General features: G+C 42.6%; 1 long non-coding RNA gene across 5 annotated transcripts in view; it reads right to left on the reverse strand.

Moving 5' to 3' along the window:
* The window catches only part of LOC309532033, a 136,719-nt gene that overhangs the window by 117,481 nt on the left and 1,585 nt on the right, over positions 1 to 17,653 (reverse strand). For all 5 annotated transcript variants that reach the window (XR_014219528.1, XR_014219529.1, XR_014219530.1 and 2 more), the window contains exons 2-3: positions 6,501 to 6,594; positions 2,295 to 2,382 (exon numbers count right to left, since the gene is read on the reverse strand). This is a non-coding gene — a long non-coding RNA (uncharacterized lncRNA). The remainder of the gene's footprint in view (positions 1 to 2,294; positions 2,383 to 6,500; positions 6,595 to 17,653) is intronic.

Consider the following 17,653-nt stretch of genomic DNA (forward strand, 5'->3'; position numbering starts at 1 on the left):
GTATTTTAGAACTGTTTTATGGTATTTTACAGCTGAAGACAAAGGAAGAAATTAGGCTAATGTAATGGACAGATCACAGTGAGCATAATCCTGCCTGTGGCATTTAGGGAGAGGGGTACTATCCGGCCCCATCACTGATGATGGACCTGGGTCAGTTACCATTTTCCAGAGTAACTTTCAATGCTGCCATGATAAAATGTTCTCTTGAGCTACTTGGAAGACACATGGGATCCAAGTGCAACCCATCTGCTGATATCTGGCAGCAGCACTAAGCCAGAACTTTTATCAATTTTGGCACAAGCCTTTGCACAGAAACCTAGAAATCTGTACAGTGTGAACATGGAAGTCAATTCCTCCTTGCTTTCAATATGACAGAAGTTGGCCTTCTTCACCACCCTCACCACCACGCAGTAGGCATGATTATGTGCTTTAACTCATGTTCAGTCAACTTTGCAATATGCCTTTCACCTCTTGTGCTCTCAAGCTGTTGTCTAGAGTATTTTATCAGCTGTAGGTCTCTGGTATACCAAGATGCAGAATAGACTTCGTAGTGCTGGAGAGGGTGCTTACCAACCATGTCAAGAGTCTCATGTCTCATTATATCATAGCTTCAACAGGGTCTTCTGCTCTATCCACAGGAATTCAGGAATCCATTGGATTCCATTAGTCTCTGGGAACAGTCCTCCACCACCACCACAGCAAAGGGGAAGGACAAGAGCCATGAGCCCAAACGTCACCAGGAATGGTACAAGTATGAGAATGGAGTGACATTTGCCGCCACCCTATCTCCGCACCACCCCTTCCTCTACCTGTACTGCCCCATGACAACTTGGGGGCAGACACATGATCATCATGGAGGCCATAAAGTTCCAAGCTGGAACACCAGAGGCAGCCTAAGCATGGGTGTTGAAATCACTGAATAACAGAAGCCGGTGGGCAGTAGGATGGAGGTACAGCAGTAGTAACCCTAGTTGCTGTTCTTTATTGTAGCACTCTCATAATACAATGGCAGTGGTCTGTAGAAGAGGCCATGTTGTCAGTCAGTGACTAGGATAGCACTGTAGTAATCTAGCTAGTAAAATTCTGGCAGCTTTACCAGATAGTCCACGCCAGATGCAAACACTAAACACCATTCAGTCAGCACTAAGAGACTTTCCCCTACCTAGAGAGTCCATAGTAAAATATGGACCATGGCATATTGTGCTCTCACAAAACTCTGTAGGCAGTTGTGGAAAAACTCTTCTCTCTGCATCACATCTGCAGGTGTTAACAGTCTCCTCCTGTACCTACAGATGGCAGCACTGCTTAGCTCAAGTATGATCTACATCAGTTTGGATGGGATAGTGCCATCTTTACAAATTTGATTCCTCTATTTTTTTTCATGCAGAGTTCAATCTGCCCTCATAGAATAGAATCATAGAATCATAGAGTTGGAAGAGACCACAAGGGCCATCGAGTCCAACCCCCTGCCAAGCAGGAAACACCATCAGAGCACTCCTGACATATGGTTGTCAAGCCTCTGCTTAAAGACCTCCAAAGAAGGAAACTCCACCACACTCCTTGGCAGCAAATTCCACTGTCAAACAGCTCTTACTGTCAGGTAGTTCTTCCTAATGTTTAGGTGGAATCTTCTTTCTTGTAGTTTGGATCCATTGCTCCGTGTACGCTTGTCTGGAGCAGCAGAAAACAACCTTTCTCCCTCCTCTATGTGACATCCTTTTATATATTTGAACATGGCTATCATATCACCCCTTAACCTCCTCTTCTCCAGGCTAAACATGCCCAGCTCCCTTAGCCGTTCCTCATAAGGCATCGTTTCCAGGCCTTTGACCATTTTGGTTGCCCTCCTCTGGACACGTTCCAGTTTGTCAGTGTCCTTCTTGAATTGTGGTGCCCAGAACTGGACACAGTACTCCAGGTGAGGTCTGACCAGAGCAGAATACAGTGGGACTATTACTTCCCTTGATCTAGATGCTATACTCCTATTGATGCAGCCCAGAATCATCTCTTCTTCAAAATGATAAACCCATTACAATCTCTAAAGGGGTGGGAAACCTCAGGCCTATGTACATGCAGAAACCTCTGCCTTTTGTGAGGCTGGGCTGCAGCCTACTGAACAAAGGTAAGAGTCACATCTATTGCTCCACCGACCATTGGCATATGGCCCTTGGAAGGTTGGCCACAAGGAAATGCAAGCCTCAGGCATTTTCAAAACAGATTCCTTTCTGTGGACCCTTATTATGTGTAAAGTGTAAAATGACAAGCACAAGCAAGTTGTTTCAACAGCTACTTACCGCTCTGGAACATAAAATGACTTTCACCTGGGATCCAACAAATGCTAAACCTGAATATCTTCCGGGTGGGGGCAGGAATGCACAAGACCTGTTAATTTTAACAAAGATTTAAAAGCCTGGAGAATATGAAGTGTTTTCTTTCAGTGACACATTTCTTGTTAATGCTCCCTTCATGTTTTCCTCTGAAATATTCTTAAGTGGTGTTTACTCAGCCAAAGTGTTCAGAGAAAGGGGGATTAATGGTTTGAGAACGTAAATGTGACCTATTCCTATTTGACCTTCATAGTAAGCTTTCAATAGCCAATGTAAGAGCCAATGTAAGATTTCAGGAATCGTGTATGTGTGAGAGAGAGTGTGTGTTGGGGGGGGGGGAGAGAGAGAGAGATGGAGTCATTTTGCTGTTACTATTGTTAAACAATTGGGAGTCAAAACTCTTGCTGATCCACCTCAAATTTCTAGATACAGTGGTACCTCGGGTTAAGAACTTAATTTGTTCCAGAGGTCTGTTCTTAACTTGAAACTGTTCTTAACCTGAAGCAGCACTTTAGTTAATGGGGCCTCCCACTGCTGCTGCACCGCCGGAGCACGATTTCTGTTCTCATCCTGAAGCAAAGTTCTTAACCTGAGGTACTATTTCTGGGTTAGCGGAGTCTGAAGCATATGTAACCTAAAGTGTATGTAACCCGAGGTACCACTGTATATATCAATCTGCTGTCTGCCAAGCCCTGGTCTAATGGTTGCTGTGTGACAACACAACATTGAACGTCCACTGCCTTTCAAATCAGCTGGAAAGTGTGTCACTTGTGCTTGCCAGCTGAGGGCTCAAACAAGTTTTACCTGGAAAAGTGTGTTCAAATACATCCTAAATCATCTGTTTGAATCTCCATGGGAGATAGCCAATTTTGATTTGGAGGTATATAGAAATTATGTTCAGATGGGGCAATTGCCAGCTGCCTGTGTGATTGCCTCTTTGTCTCCCATTCATCCTGCATATTTGTAAAGAAACTAATTATGATATCCCCAGATATCGTTCTGCCAAAGGAATTGTACCATATATTTTTCCTGTCTTCCCAATGCATTTCTTCATACCAGAGGTATGCATTGGTAAGGACCAGTGCCAGAAGAACAAAAGGCTGTGTTGACTAGCTCTGCTGATTTGTTGGCAGATCTTAGAAATTCATAGCTAAATTCTGCAGCATTTCTGTATTCATAACTCTAACTGAAGTTCAAGGGAACTTTGAATTAGAAGGATCACAGTAAATGCCAAGCTTCTGGCAAGCCTGCTGATCTCAGGCATCCTCCAGAGATACTGTGTAATTGGCAAGCTTTTGCTTCCCATTTGTACTCTTATTCTCTGCTGAAGCACAGGTATTTGTGTACTCTGAGCCACAAACCATGTAATATGTAAAGGGCATTTTTGCAAACACTTTTCAGATACACTTTTCTTTAGATATCCTCTAATACTTGTCCAATAAACACAACAGAAATACACAACAGGACAGTTAATTAATTTTAATTATGCTGTGATTGCATATGGAAGAAATCACCACAATCATATGCAGATGATTTAGTTGTGAATTTTTTTAACAGTCTTCTTCAGCATCAACTTCTTACAGTCTTTTGTGTATATGTGATGTTTGTTATCCATCAATAGGTCAGTGAGTTAATCTCTTACCTTAAAAATCACTTTTCACCATGTGTTTCACCACTGTCTGTGTTCTGAAGGTTGGGTCCCATGCTATATACCAATGTGGTACGATGCAACAGTATTTGCACTGAAGGGCAGGGCCTTTATTGTTATGTCTCCTGTCCACAGCTATGGAATCAACTCTGCAATGAGGGCCATAACTGTCTGGGGAAGTTGTAAAAAACACCAATTCCAAAATGCTTTGGCACACTGACTTGTAATAAGGAGATGGATTTCAATGGCTTTGAAAGCCATTCTTTTCCCTCCTCCATCCTGAAAAGCCTCTCCAGAAGGTTAAAGGGTTTCCTCCTGGACAGTTTGTGGGCTGTGTCACACTGAACCTTGGTGTGGTGTCGGGGAGACTGCCCAAAATAGGACAGAGGAACCTTGCACATAAAATTTCTTAAGCAATGTCTCCCCTCAGTCTCCAGAGTGTTTTTTTGTGGGGGGAGGATGCAAGTGACTGCAGGGGTGAAGAGGTTGGTTGTGCAAACTGCAGTCCACAACCCAAGGTCTTCTATTGTTGGTATGAAGTATACAGTTCCTGATGTTCTCAGTGTGTGTAGAGGTGGGAATTATTTGCATTTTTCTTGACTGTGGTTTTGTTGTTTTAATTTATTTTTTAAGCTGCCTTGAGTTTTGGAGAGATATGATACAGATGTTGTAAATAAAAATAAAGAATTATAAAGAATAACAGTTCAAGTTACATTATTAATTTTGCTACGGCCTTAAACTACTTTAAGATTATTGGTGAATTTTTGCAACCTACTTTTATTCTAGGATCTAATGTTGTAAGGCTAAATGCAGCATTCAATCAATGAACTGGTCAGAGTAATTTATTGCAAAATCCTTGTTTGCTTAAAAACAAAAACAAAAAACCAACGTTGCCGATTAAATGGAAAACTTACAAAAACTATGGGAGGCAGATGCCTTCTTGGGAGGCATTTCCCATTTTTGCCTTTCACGAATGGAAGTGCCTTCACTAAGGGTGTGCTTTCTGCTTCATGTGTGTGAATCATCAAAAAAGAAACCCCCCCCCCCTCAAAATGATTGTCTGTTTCATGTGCATATTTAATCAACTGATCAGCCTCATACTTTTGAAAAAAGCATCCAGGTGACTTATCAAGTTTAAAACAAAGACACAGTATACAAATATAGTAACACACCAATAAAACACCATAATTAAAATATAACAGCAAGCATCAACAAAATCCCCTCTACAGGCGTAAACTCATCTGCCAGCGCAAAACCCCCATCTTATCAAGCAGCTAAATAATAGTCCAGGGAAACCTGACAGAATATGTTAAAATTTACAAAACTGCTATACAGTTTTTAAAGGCCAAGGATAAAAGGAAGGTCTTTGCCTGGTGACATAAAGATTGTAAGGGCTCCCTGGAAACAGTGGTGGAAGTAGATACTTTCCTCAGATAACAGCATGTTGTGAGTTGGGCAGGGGATTGGGCTGTATGCCTGAGCCCCCTTCTCATTCCTGGATCCAGCATGGATTCAATTCCTAGAATAGCCAGGCCAGCTTCTTGGTAAAGGAAGTAGCTTTGTGCTAGACAGGGACGCGGACTTATAAAAAATATGGGGGGGGTCGGGAAAGCTCATGAATAATAAATAAGCTCATGAATATGCAAATAAAGTGGCGCCGCCTCCTCGTGAGCAAATAGGGGAGAGCGTGCTGCGCCTATTAATCAGCTCCAAAGGAAACTGGGTGCAGCTTTTGCTCGGGAGGGAGGGCAGGAGGCATGCAGCCCGACCCTGTGCATTTTGGGCTGGGGGAGCGGCGGCGATGGTGGTCTGCTGGAGGGGCGCCGGAGATTATTGGGGGGGCAGAGCCCCCCCAAACGAATTTTTGAGGGGGCTCGGGCCCCCTCAAGCCCCATGGAGTCGGCGCCTATGGTGCTAGACATCAGATGGGTAGGCCCTGCTCCCTCAAGTCACTAGTAGTTAGAAAGGCAAAGGCCAGAGTTGAGAGTTGAGAGCATGTGAGCTAGAAAGTAGAAGCAAAGGAGGCTGGGCACCTGGGAGACAGAACCATGCCTGATTTCTATTGGAATCCAAGGCTGTGACTACAGGAGAAGCAAGACCTTCTTGGGATGTTAATGCTGTGAGCCCCTCCAATGTAGGCTCAGGTTGTATATATGTGTAAATAAATCATACATCATAAAGATGCCACAGTCTCCGCTGTCCTTAGTTCTAAGGAAACCGAACCCTGAGCAAGTGCCTGGAACCCCTGGAATCTTACACCACTTGGAGATTGGGATGGGGTGCAAAAAGCTCATCACGCGAAGTGTGAAACGGCCACTACTCTGTATCTCTTTTCTCCTCTTACTGACAACATCTAATTTTTTCGTAACATCTTTTGTCATCACGCTATGTGACTTCCTGCTTCACCAGTTATCTGAGGCAGTGTGAAGACACATAGCATGAGGGCAGCATCTCACAAGGTTTGTGAAACTAGGCACTATTGGGAAGAGAGTAAAAGACCTAAAGTAGTAAGCTAAAGAACTTACCATCACTGGTGCCTGCAACACCCCAGCCAGAGCTGCACGGAAGATGGCAGAGGGTAGCATACATCTTGCAGCTCCTAGTCCTTAGAGCCATAGCCTACGGAAAGAAACACAACAGTGACTACATGGGCTAGTGAAGGTATGTCATGACTGAGCATCCTTTGCAGTAACTGAACCAAGTAGGGGCCCTACAGAGGATTAATAGTGCTCTGGAGATCTTGCACCTACAACAGTGAATGGCTTTCTGCCACAGTATCTTCAATGTAGCCTGAGTGTTGTACTTTATGGTGCCTCTGTCCAAAATGTGGGCCAAGGGAGAGAATCATGAACACTGGGCTGGTATCTCCTGCTCCCCACCCAATCCCTATGCCATCTCACGTGACTCACTCTCCTTTGGGCCTCCAGCAGTGTTGATATGCTTACCCACCCATGCAAGTCTGATACCTTGCACCAGCAAGCCCATGTATTGTACAGCAGAGCAAGGTTGCCACTGCAGAAACATCCTGTTGTTACAGAGATCCCAACACTTTTCTTTGCAGGTATGAGGGGGATTTCCTCTTACAGTCTACATTTCTGAGGCCAATTGTGAGGTGCCTTCAGAACACAAATGTTTACTTTGATACTCAGCCTTATTGCATGTAAGCAGCTTATACATATCTGTGATAAACCTGTAAATAATAATGATAATTTTATTCTCTAACCCCACTATATTTTCCTTTGTGGACTTAATGATGCTGAAAATCTCTTTAATGTCTATCTAATCGGCTTCTATTATCCATTTCTCTATTCCATTTCACAAGAGAGAGACCACTTTACTGCCTCTTCAAAGAAGGAAATCAGGACAAAGGTGCCTGCAGAAAACTGGTGTGGGGCCCCAATTCAGATCAGAAACATTCCAGACAGAGCCCTGTAGCTTTTTTCTTCAAAAGAAGACAGGTTATGCAAGCTTTTGCTTTTCTTTTTTTTAAAAGGGTGAACAGCATAGTGTGTCATTTAGAGACCCTGCAACCTGGCTAGTTTTCAGGTATGCCTACATTAGAAAACAGCTTTCTTTGTTCTTTTAAATCCAGAGGAATTACATGCAATTTCCAACATCGCCTAGAAAAATATTAGTGACAACGCCTCAAAAATCTCTGTACCCAATTGCAGTGTATTTCAGTTTCTTAAGGAAAAGTATTCCTTAACATTCCAGATCTTGCAGAGGCCTAAGTAAGATTTCCCCATTGTAATATATTGTGTGGGTATACTTTTGGGGTGATAACTAACATTAGAGTAGACCATTGAAATTTGTGGTCTTAAGAAATTTAGGACACAGCATGATTTAGTTGAATATCACCTATAGTTTCCCAATTGTTATTGGTTATGTGTTTGTTTTCTTCGAGCTTGTGCCTGAGAATTATGGCGCGACTACTTCTTTGTGCTTGTAGATGCTTTATCTGCTACTCTACCCTCTCCTTTTAACCCTATTTCCCTTATTTATCTTTTTGTGCCTGAAAACCTTGCTTTGGGATATGTTCTTTTGTTTTGCATGACAGGAATATTTTAATATGAACTATGAATGCTGAGTAATTGTAGATGTGTCACCAATATTATCAGGGCTCGCTCTGGGTGGGCATCTCAAGCAGAATCCCAGATATGAATGCCCCCAATGTTTACAGGAAAACAAAGACAGACAGACAGACAGATCACCCAACTGACACAGTTCTTTCTCCTCTCCCCAAGTAATGTAACCTAATCATTGTAAGTATTGATAAACAAAGTCTATATTCTGACACAAAGTATAACTTATTTGGAAGCTCAGTAAAATTAATCTAACCTCATCTGATTGCAATTTTCTCATAAATTCTGCGTACCAAATGTTTCCCAGCCAAAAGCTTCATAAGCAGCACTCGTTCCTATATACAATGTACTATTTCATATCTGCTTTCATTGGGCTTTGAGTGATGGAGTTAGTCAGTTTTAAAACAATACTGTAACTTTAAAACTCATTACAAAAGAGACAACATAAACCTGATCAGAATTTGTTAGTGTTGTTACTGATTTGTGGGGTTATTGTTTAAGAAATCTCCATTTTCCTTCTGAATTTTTTCTGTTTGTATGTTCTCCCAAGCTCTGAATTACTGCCAGTGATTAATTTGTGACAGAAATGTGATAGGAACTATAATAAGGTATTCTGAAAAAACAACCAGTTCAACTGCAAAAATCAAAAGCAGCCCTACAATGAAAGGTCATCTAAATGGAAATGGACCATATACAAATAGGGAAGTTTTGTTTAGGTGCCAACTGGGAAGCTATTATTTTTCCCCAAGATGACATTAGAACACCCCCTTGAGCTCTATAATTGTAGATTAATGAAAATAAAATTGATGTTCTGTCTCTTACTGTTCAGTAGAGAGAAAGCACATGATCATGAACAAAGACACATACCCCACTGAACTAAATAGCCAGACCAACTTCAATTGATTTGAACAGTCATGGATTACAAAAGCATTGCCTCCCACTTGTCCTTCTATACCCATCAAAAGCAGAAAGCAAAAGCGGAACTTCATTTCAGTGTTATAAGAATTGTGACTGATAGAAGGGAAAGTAAGGGAGATAAAGCATCTGCCAAGCAACCTTCTTCTATCTTCCTCACTAGCCACTTATCGTCATCTCTCAGTGCACCGAGGAATGGACTGCAATTTTGACTTTATGTTGCAGCATTTCTATGTCATGCCAAGAAAACTACCGTATCATGTTTTCTGGATTGACACATTTGCTCGAGGGGCGACGCTTAGTGTTTGTTGTGGGACTTGCCGTATGTAGGTACTAATTTGCAGGTGTTGCCCATTGTTATTTATTTATTTATTTATTCATTTTTGTATTAAATCAGTATTCTGCCCTACAAAAAGGGACACGGGTGGAGCTGTGGTCTAAACCACTGAGCCTCTTGGACTTGCTGATCGGAAGGTCGGCGGTTTGAATCCCTGCAACGGCGTGAGTTCCCGTTGCTGTCCCAGCTCCTGCCAACCTAGCAGTTCGAAAGCACGCCAGTGCAAGTAGATAAATAGGTACCACTGTGGTGGGAAGGTAAACAGTGTTTCTGTGTGCTCTGGTTTCTGTCATGGTGTTCCGTTGTGCCAGAAGTGGTTTAGTCATGCTGGCCACAGTATTCAGAAGGATGTCTGTGGACAAACATGGCTCCCTCAGCCTGAAAGCAAGATGAGCGCCACAACCCCATGATCGCCTTTGACTGGATTTAACCATCCAGGGGTTCTTTACCTTACCTCTGCCCTACACCCATAGATCTCAGGTTGATTTACAACATTAAATTACAAAATAAAAAAGCCACATGCATAATAAAAATAACAAAAACAAACCAATAACACATTTAAAAGGGCATCAGAAGTCAATCAGCCAAAGGCCTAGTTAGAGAGGAATGCCTTCACCTGTCTGTGGAGCAGAGTACAAGCATATAAGACAAATCTTGTGGGGTGGGGATAGGTGTGGGGCTGAGAGCCTGAGCAGGCCAAGGCTTAGTCCCACCATTATCCTAAACCAAGGGTAGGCAACCTAAGGCCCGGGGGCCAGATGCGGCCTAATTGTCTTCTCAATCCAGCCTGTGGATGGTCTGGGAATCAGCGTGTTTTTACACGCTGTTCTTTTATTTAAAATGCATCTCTAGATTATTTGTGGAGTCTGCCTGATGTTTTTACATGAGCAGAATGTGTGTTTTTATTTAAAATGCATCCCTGAGGAGGCGGGCAGGTGTGGAGGATTCCCTGGTCCTGAATGGGGTAACTGTGCCCCTGAAGGACCAGGTGCGCAGCCTGGGAGTCATTTTGGACTCACAGCTGTCCATGGAGGCACAGGTCAAATCTGTGTCCAGGGCAGCTGTTTACCAGCTCCATCTGGTACGTAGGCTGAGACCCTATCTGCCTGCGGACTGCCTCACCAGAATGGTGCATGCTCTGGTTATCTCCCGCTTGGACTACTGCAATGCACTCTACGTGGGGCTACCTTTGAAGGTGACCCGGAAACTACAACTAATCCAGAATCCAGCAGCTAGACTGGTGACTGGGAGCTACATTGGCTCCCAGTACGTTTCTGAGCACAATTCAAAGTGTTGGTGCTGACCTTTAAAGCCCTAAACGGCCTCGGTCCAGTATACCTGAAGGAGCGTCTCCACCCCCATCATTCTGCCCAGACACTGAGGTCCAGCTCCGAGGGCCTTCTGGCGGTTCCCTCACTGCGAGAGGCCAGAGCTGTTCCACCAGGCCTTTGGTTAGGGCACAGCCTGACTCCCTCCTTTGGCAATCTTTACAATACTTTAGTTTATGGTTGCCATCAATTCTGATTTTAATTAATTCTTATGATGTTTTTATAATGTTGCACTATTTTAGTGTTGTTAGCCGCCCTGAGCCCGGCTTCGGCTGGGGAGGGCGGGATATAAATAAAATTTATTATTATTATTATTATTATTATTATTATTATTATTATTATTATTATTATTATGATGTTACAGGGAACCAGGCAGAGGGCCTTCTCGGTGGTGGTGCCCGCCCTGTGGAACGCCCTCCCATCAGATGTCAAAGCAATAAACATCTACCTGACATTCAGAAGACATCTGAAGGCAGCCCTGTTCAGGGAAGTTTTTAATATGTGACATTTTAGTGTATCTTTCATCTTTGTTGGAAGCCGCCCAGAGTGGCTGGGGAAACCCAGCCAGATGGGCGGGGTACAAATAATAAATTATTATTATTATTATTATTATTATTATTATTATTATTATTTGTGGGGCATAAGAATTTGTTCATTTTTTCTCCTTCAAAATATAGTCCTGCCCACCACATGGTCTGAGGGAGACGGTGGACTGGCCAATGGATGAAAAAGTATGCTGACCCGTCCTAAACTTTCAAGTACAGTGGTACCTCGGGTTACATACGCTTCAGGTTACATACGCCTCAGGTTACAGACTCCGCTAAACCAGAAATAGTACTGATACGGAACGGGGGGGGGGGCAATGTCTTCTTCACTACAATATATTTGCTCAATTTCTCTAGGACTCCATCACCCCTCCCCTGTCCTCCATAATCTCTCAAGTAATACTGTCAAAATCCTGTTACAATGTATCCACTCTGTTTCTGCTTTTGCTCTCTAGTACAGAGTGGCTTAGAAATCACTGAAATCTTCAAAAATTGATATAAAATCAGCCGTGGTTCTGATCTGCTCGTTCTCGGTGCCATTCAACTCAGTTCCCCTTGGACTCCATGATGCTGTCCCTACTTCCATAATCCCCAAAGCGGCAGGTCACGTACGCAGGAACTTCTTAATCCTGTCAGATAGTTTTGCAAATCCTTCCTTCGGGCAATACTAGGTGACAGACGATGTATATTCCTGGCCCATTGTCTTGCCACCACCGGTACTCAATAAATGTGTATCTATGTATATTTCCCGCTCCGCATATCCCCCCTCCCTCATCCGAAAATGCTAATTAATGTAATCCCACCTTTTCATAATGTATTCATGACGTGTAAAGTATATTCATGATGTAACTTGTGAAACCCAACCTTCCCATAATGTATTCGTGACGTTTCATGCACTGTATTCTGGGACATGGAGGGAAATCTCAAAAGTTCATGCCACCCCTTTCTCGCTGTTCAATCTCGCCTTGAACCTGTTGCGCAATAAACTTGGACCTTCTGCAGTTTGCTCCTGTGTCCGGCTGAGCTCATTTTCTTCCGCAGGGACCCACGGACTTAGTCCGATGAGCTGGGTGGCAGAGTAACCCCGCACCCAGAATTTTTCCATAACAGTTGGCTGCCCAACGTGGGGCTTGTGGTTCTCCCAAGCTGCTGACTGGGGGCCCCGAAATCTTCAGCCGGCTCCAGGCCATTTTGCCTGGGAAGATCCTTTTGGACCCCCAGCCATCTTCTGGGCGGTAATCGAAAGCCCTAGGAGTTCAGCCGGGGAGCAAAAGAGGGATCCAGCCGGCTTATTCATCGATCCCGGGATCATCATAGAAGACGCGTGAGTATAAGGAAAAAGGAAAATCCAGTGCACTGGTGGGAAGGGGGTGGAAGTCTCCTGGCAACTGAATTCTCTGCCCTCCTCTCTATCGCTCCTTCTTGCCTTTCTCTTGGTCCGGTTAGTGAGAGAGACCGTGGACCGCTGCTCAACCCGAAAGGGGGGTTCTGAGCTCTATCCCTTTTCCTTAAAATCTCCAGCCAGCCGCACCAATTGGGAGCCCGAAAGTAAGACGGAGAGACCCGACTTGAAAGATAGCCGACTCTCTGCAACGGGCATCCCAGTTGAAAGCAAGGGGTTGGAGCTCTCTTTCCGATCTTCCCGAGCGTCCTTTCTAGGGGGCAGGAAGTGGTCTTGCTTTCTATCCCAATCCCAGCCGCACCGGTCGAGCTACATACCACGTGTACTGTAAGCTCGCTTCCGAAAGCAAGGGGGATTTTCGACCCGAAATTCTATCCAGGGACCACCCGATCTGGCACTGCATGGCGCGGGCGTCCAGTAGGGCCCCTTTTCCTGAGATGTGACGATAGGTAGGAGGTTGCCAGGAGGGATAGCCCATGAGGAATTGGGCAGGACCGGCAGAGTGGAAAGAGACCCCAGGTTATAGGAAATAAGGAAATAAGGAAATAGGAAATGGAACGCAAGGAACCGGATAGCTAGAGCTCTCTAAAACCCACTAAGGAAGTTGCCAGGCAACTAGAAGCCCCTTCTCCTCTTTACTATACGTCCCTGTACTAAGCGTACCAAACCCCTAGACATACCAATCCTAATCAACCCCTCTTTTTTCCCCTTCTCTATCCCAGACACACACCCCCCCAAAAAAAAGGAAAAAGCAAAAAAGCAACAACAGCAACGCATGCATCTATAAAGGGGTACCCAGTCAACCAAGCGTTGTGAGCCCTACCAGTCTGATTACCTGGTGGTGTGTTTGAAGAGGCAAGGAGGCTCATAAAACCATGTGGGACCTTCCTACTAATTTCACTTAATGAAGCCAAAGGTAGTGGCCCATCTCCTTGCAATAACCAACTAAAGGATGAGAATATATATGTTTACATGTTGTCTGTTATGTGTGTTGTCTGTTAATACATATATGAGAATATGTATGTTTGCATGTTGTCCGTTATGTGTGTTGTCTGTTCCTTCTGTCTCTGGCAGACTGCCTTTCTTAAGTGTGCATAGTTTAAACTGCAAGCTTGCTTCAAAATTTAAATCTAAGGAAGTCATGCTGGATCTTAGCAGTCCTAAATAAGAGAAAATGAGAATGAAGTGTGCAAATGTTTACCCCACCTCTTGCTTTGCCCCAACTTTTGAGATTGCGAGTCTACAGTCTTATTTTGGAAGGTGCTGATAACCTAATGTTTCTGCTGCAAAAGCCTAGTTGAGCCAACTGCTCTCAAGCTAAAATGCAGTGTATGTATTTCATTAAGCATATGCCTATGAAAGTATGGTGTTCCTTCTAAGAAAATATCTGAGTCCAGTTTTAACTTTGATTTGGTTGGACAGAAGAGTTATTGTAAGGCTCCTGATATCAGTCTCTATAAGACTTCCTGGCCTCTTTTCTTAGAAAATGCCCCCCCCCCCTGTTTCATTCTGTCTCTTTCAGGGTTTTTTTTTTCCCTCCTTCTCCTTCTTATTCTGTGCCAGGTAAATTTACTCCTGAGTAAGCTTCCTTTAAAGGAAACTGCAAGGGGGGGGCATAGATTAGGCTTACTATTCCTCTGCAAGTTCAGGAAAATTGTCACTTTTGTCTTCCTTTTAAATCAAATCTATGGCTGTTTTAATTATTTGTGAGTGGTTATATCAATTGAACTAACTTTGCTTTATAAAAGATCCTCTCCCTATCCTAGGGAAAACTGCTCAATTCAATCTTCCTTTATTTCTCTAGGAACTTGCATTCTTTAATCTAAGAAAGCAAACTCACTCAAACTATCTCAAGTTCTGCAAAAGGGTTCTGTGTAAAGTTATGTACTTTTATTTTCCTCTTCTTTAGTACATGATATGAGCATAGATGTTTCCTTTCCCAGCTGTAAATCTGTACTTAAATGTGTATGTCTCTTTGGTAGTACAAATCTTGCTGTGAGATCTTGTTGTGAACCCTATATTTTGGAGGGTTGGACTACATGACCCCAGGGTCCCTTTCAACTCTCCCAATTTGTGGCTGTGTGGAAGGCCATGTGTCTGCAAGCATTGGCATACGAATACATAGGCGCCTTGACCATCCATCCTGTAAATAAAGGGGCAGTAAAATTTGTCTGCAAATGGTAAGGCCGAAATGACTGAGAATGTTTAAAAAAAAAAAAATTCCTATGAATTCTAACTCTCTGGCCATTTTTACTCATAAATAAGAGAGCGGTTGATTGTTCCGCGAATGGCCAGAGGGATATTAGCCCTTTCCTGTACATAAAGGAAGCAGTCTCGTTTGCTTGGGCCGAAATCGCTAGCTTTGGTAAATACTTAAATTGCTGAGTTTCTCTTTTTTGTTTAAAATCAAACCCTGTTTTCAAAATCTACTCCATACCCTTCCCTTCCCTTATTCAAATGTTAATTTAGCCAAAGGATGCAACATTTTCAATAGTACAAAAGGTTTGCTGAGACATGAACTCTGCACATGCACAGAGGCTAGATCAGCTAAAGAAGAGAGAGAGAGAGGACGGGGGGGGGGGGACTGTAAGGAGGGAGAGGAGGTTTCTTCCAAATGTAAAAGAAAAGTCAGAACCATTGAGGGAAATCACCCTTAATCTGTCTTTGCCCCAGGGGCTACTTAAGACAAAAGGCTACAAAAAAAAAACAAAAAAAAAAACAAACTAGCCCATCAAAAGTCAAGAGCTTTCCAGGTTCCAAATCTTAACATGCAAAATTCTTTTCACAGGTAAATATCAAAGCATTCCCCCCTGATTGGGAATTTTAGGAACAGCATTTCCTGACAGGCTTTTCACATGAAATAATTTTCCCTTTTAACAGGTATGTGAACCCTGATAACAAAGTGTTTGTCCCTTTTCCTCCCACAGCAACTTTCTTTCTGTTCTGTGAAACAAGTCTGAATCCCTGCTGTATTAGTGACCTCTATCTCTTTGTGCCTTTGACATTTTTTAAAGTTACAAATAATCTGTTTTCATTTATTTAATCAGTTTCTCCATGATGTCTATGAAGTTAATCGAAGCACAACCAAACATTGTTTGTGGAATGGTACTTGTTTACCTTTGGCCTGAGCATTTCTTACTAATTCTGTCATTTTGGCTAGTGCAAGGTACCCACACAACTTTAAATTGCCATTCATTTTTCTTGGTATTAACTCATTTCCCAGTATTCCGCTATTAACATTACAGCTGATGTTGTCACGTCATTTGGGATGTTAAAATGCCAAAACAGATTACTTCAGGTTACTTCAAGTTTCGTATTAATTGTGTGTCTTAGCATTTATTTATTTTTGGTTCCTCATAGGTCATTTTGTGTGTGTGTGTTCTACTTTGGGGACATGTTCATCACATGTTGAAAGTCAGTTTCATGAAGTTCTTTTATCAGATAGCACATGGTGAATTTAAAGTTTCCCCCCCATGGTTTTCCCTTTCCCCCCCCCCCCAGTCTAGTAGTAATCTGTGTGGTTTTGATAATATATTTAATAATAGTTATTTTCTGAATCTGATGTCTTTGTGTCAAGTCCATTTTCATCTAACTGGTAATCTAATTTTTTGCTTTCTTTTTTATTTTTTAACCTTTGTATTTTTTACAGTTCTCTTTCTATACATGTGGAGTAATTTTTTATTTTATAATATGAAAAGAACAACAACAACAAAAATTAAGTGAAGGAAAGCAAACAAACTTAGCAGATAATCACAGTAATTATATGGAAATGTGATAATGAATAAAATGTTTAATCCACTAAGATTGTTATTATTTGCAGCTTCCCATGGAAACTGGAGGACATCCCTTTTACCTTTTGCCCTTTCCTTGTCTAACTGTGTTTTTAAGTCACCCCAAAACCCTGCCCCCTTACAGGATATCACTTCTACAGATGTGCAATGATGAAAAGCAGCAACAACCCCTCAACTCAGTACTTCGCCATCGCAAGACCAGCAACAACAGACAACAGAGACTGCTGGGGGAGTGGGCCTGACAAAGGGGGGTGGAGTTGACTTACAAGGACATCTTTTCACTTGAACCTCAAGCCTCTGCTCCAAGATTCAAAAGATACATACGTAAAAGATCACAATGGTGTCAAGATATGCAACAGATATTTAATTATTTTGTTTTGTATTATGTGTTATTATGTAAGAATGTTGAAATGTGTCTGACAGTGTGATTTCCACAAAGGGGGGCAATTTATTGTGTGTAACTGTTTTTATGTTTAATGTCTTATTCCTTACACACCAGTGGAGAATTCTCATGCATTTTATACTTTCTAATAGCTCACACTATTGTGTAGTCCAATGTTTAGATAACCACAATTCGTTGTCCCACCTGGCACTATGCCAACCTTCCCTACCCATTTTAAAAATGTGCTAAAACTTGCTTTACCAAGGAGAAGCTTCTAAGAAACATGAAGGTGGATATGCTTTGGTTTAGCAGGAATGATTCCTTATAGACTTAAATTGACTTATTTGGACAACTGCCCTTGTTAAGAATGGTTTTCTTTTAACAGATTGGTTTGAAGAGTTGAGAACCATGGGGCAAGATAAATTCAAATTGGACTCAGTTTGAATTGGGCACGTGTATCCAGGCTGCAATTAGCCTTTTGGTCCTTTAAGTGCAAGTGAGCAACCCCCATGCGTGCAAAACCACAGCCTATAATAAAATCCCATAGCTAAAGGCCAAGGCGAAGACATCTCCCTCAGAGGTGCCCAAACCTGTGCCAGCTATGGTGAATGCCAGGCGACATGGTTAAATGAAAGCCCTGAGGGGATTCAACAGACAGGATGTGTTGCTGTAGCACTATGTCAGTGTGAGACCACAGAAGAGCTAGCTTGACACCTGAGAAATACACAAAAATGGCGAAGGACAAAACACCAACTGCATTTTTCAGTCAATTAGACCTTCCTGCTAGGTGTAAAGCATAAAACACTACTGAGAATGCCACAAGTAATTTAGCAACAAAATACAAGAGGTGTTCTTTATATAATACCCTATATGCAGCTACCTGCACTGATATACTT

The sequence above is a fragment of the Podarcis vaucheri genome, assembly GCF_965113315.1.
Source record: "Podarcis vaucheri genome assembly, chromosome: 5".
Lineage (NCBI taxonomy): Eukaryota > Metazoa > Chordata > Lepidosauria > Squamata > Lacertidae > Podarcis > Podarcis vaucheri.